This window comes from Jaculus jaculus, chromosome 7 (genome assembly GCF_020740685.1).
Source record: "Jaculus jaculus isolate mJacJac1 chromosome 7, mJacJac1.mat.Y.cur, whole genome shotgun sequence".
NCBI classification, from domain to species: domain Eukaryota; kingdom Metazoa; phylum Chordata; class Mammalia; order Rodentia; family Dipodidae; genus Jaculus; species Jaculus jaculus.
In genome coordinates, this window is record NC_059108.1 from 4,162,731 (window position 1) to 4,165,022 (window position 2,292).

The window sequence follows — 2,292 nt, forward strand, 5'->3', positions numbered from 1 at the left end:
GTGACCAGCTGGCTATGCTTTCCCTGCCCTGAAATTAATCTTTCCTCCCTTAAACTGAGTTTTTTTTAAAAGATTTTATTTTTACTTATTAGAGACAGTGAGAGGGAGAGAGAGTGTATGTGTGAGAGAGAGCGAGAGAGAAATTTATTGCAAATTTGCCACTGCAATTGAACCCTAGACACATGCACCACCATGTGCATTTGGCTTATGTGGGACCTGGAGAATGGAACCAGGGTGCTTAGGTTTCACAGACAAGTGCCTTAACCTCTAGGCTATTTATCCAGCTCTAATCGTCCCCCCCACCCCAAATTAGGGTCTCACTCTAGTCCAGGCCGACCTGGAATTCACTCTGCAGTGCCAGGCCTCCTACCTCTGCCTTCTGCGTGCTGGGATTAAAGGTGGGCGCCACCACTAACAGCTCTTTAAAGACATTTTGTCCCATTCCATGACAGTGTGACTAATACAGGGATCATACAGTGAGTACGCTTCCTTTTTGGGCTTTTACATAATTATTTTGAGATTTCGCTATGTCTTTTTTATTACTTAGTCCTCTGATATTTTGTTGTTGCTTTTTGTAATTTATTTCTGTTTGATTTCCTTAATATATATATTTGAGAAAGACAGGGGAAGAGGCAGAGAGAAAGAGGGCATGGGCAAGCCTGGGTCTCCACCCACTGCAAATGAACTCCAGACGCATGCACCCCCTTGTGGGTCTTACGTGGGTCCTGGGGAATTGAACTAAGGTCCTTAGACTTTGCAGACAAACGCCTTAACCACTAAGCCATTTCCCCAGCCCTTCTTTTGTTGCCCCAAGGGCCATACTCTTTTTTTTTTTAATTTATTTGAAAGCGACAGACACAGAGAGAAAGACATATAGAGGGAGAGAGAGAGAATGGGCGCGCCAGGGCTTCCAGCCTCTGCAAACGAACTCCAGACACGTGCGCCCCCTTGTGCATCTGGCTAACGTGGGACATGGGGAACCGAGCCTCGAACCGGGGTCCTTAGGCTTCACAGGCAAGCGCTTAACCGCTAAGCCATCTCTCCAGCTCTCTTTTTGTTTTTTTAATAATGGCTTGTTTAATAACTGGTAGGAAAATTTTCTGACATTATATAATAATCAGCACTTTCAAAAAAAAAAATTAATCCTACAGCCTGTCCCAACCCCCAAAGCCTTGACTGAATTTGAGTTAGAGTAGATCCCCATGGATCTGTGGGATCCCAGCAATTAACATACACAGCCAGGCCTTGCAGTTTCCGTCTCACCCTAGGGCTTTGAGTGACATTTGATCCAACCGCAGTTCTCATGCATTCTGCAAACGGATGGTCACTGCGGTCGGATTCGAACCTGCGGCCTTCTCCTTTGGGTCGCGCTTGACGTGGCCAAGTCGGCCTCCAGTGCGCAGAGCGCTGGTACCCATTGCGTGGTGGAAACAGTCGGTCCTTTGGAAAGCTTGGCGAAGCTAAGAGACTCGCCACGCGTGGGAGACTCGACAGGCCGAGGTGAGAGAGGGGGACCCACGAGCTGAGAGCAGCACTGACGACACGCGTCCGACGCACGCGCGCTCCTGGCTCCGCCCCGCCCCAGCCGCGGCTAAAATGCCTTCTCGGGGGGGGGGCTCATCCTCACACCCCCAAAGACCGGAACGGGGTCAGCTGCAGAGCAAAAGCAAGCAGAGACGAAAACGGAAAGAGCCACAGACGCTCGGTTGAGGCACCGCTGGGATTCGAACCCAGGATCTCCTGTTTACTAGACAGGCGCTTTAACCAACTAAGCCACGGCGCCGCCCGCACGAGTGCGGCGAGAAACCCGTCCCCATCTCTAGCCGCCTCGCGAGCCGCGCGCGTGCGCACATCCTCCCCGCGCCCGCCGCGGGCGCATGCGCGCTGCCGGCCCTCGCTCGGGCGTGCCCCCGGCGTGGGCGGGATGTGGGCCCGGGCGGTCGCGCCCCCGCGAGCCCGTGACTTCCAGAGGCCTTCGGAATCGCGGGGCGCCCCGGCGCGGCCCGGCTGCACCCCGGAGATCGCGAGCGCCGCCCGGTTTCTGCGTCCTGAGCCCGGCAGCCCTCTCCGGCGGGCTCCCCCGGTCGCTCTGGGGCGCTCACTGCGGCTGCGTCGACGGAGCGCATCGGGGGTTCTAGCCCCCCGACCCTGTTCCCGTGGGAGACCCAGGCTGTGCAAAACTATCTACGCGGGAGCCGGGCGTGGTGGCGCGCGCCTTTAATCCCATCACTGCGGAGGCAGAGGTAGGAGGGTCGCCACGAGTTCGAGGCCACCCTGAGATCGCCACGAGTT

The 2,292-nt window shown here is 55.3% G+C and overlaps 1 non-coding gene across 1 annotated transcript; it reads right to left on the bottom strand.

Moving 5' to 3' along the window:
- Positions 1-1,709: 1,709 nt before the first annotated feature.
- Positions 1,710-1,783, bottom strand: Trnat-agu. Its single transcript has one exon. It is a non-coding gene; the product is annotated as a tRNA-Thr (tRNA).
- Between the last annotated feature and the right edge of the window lie 509 nt (positions 1,784-2,292).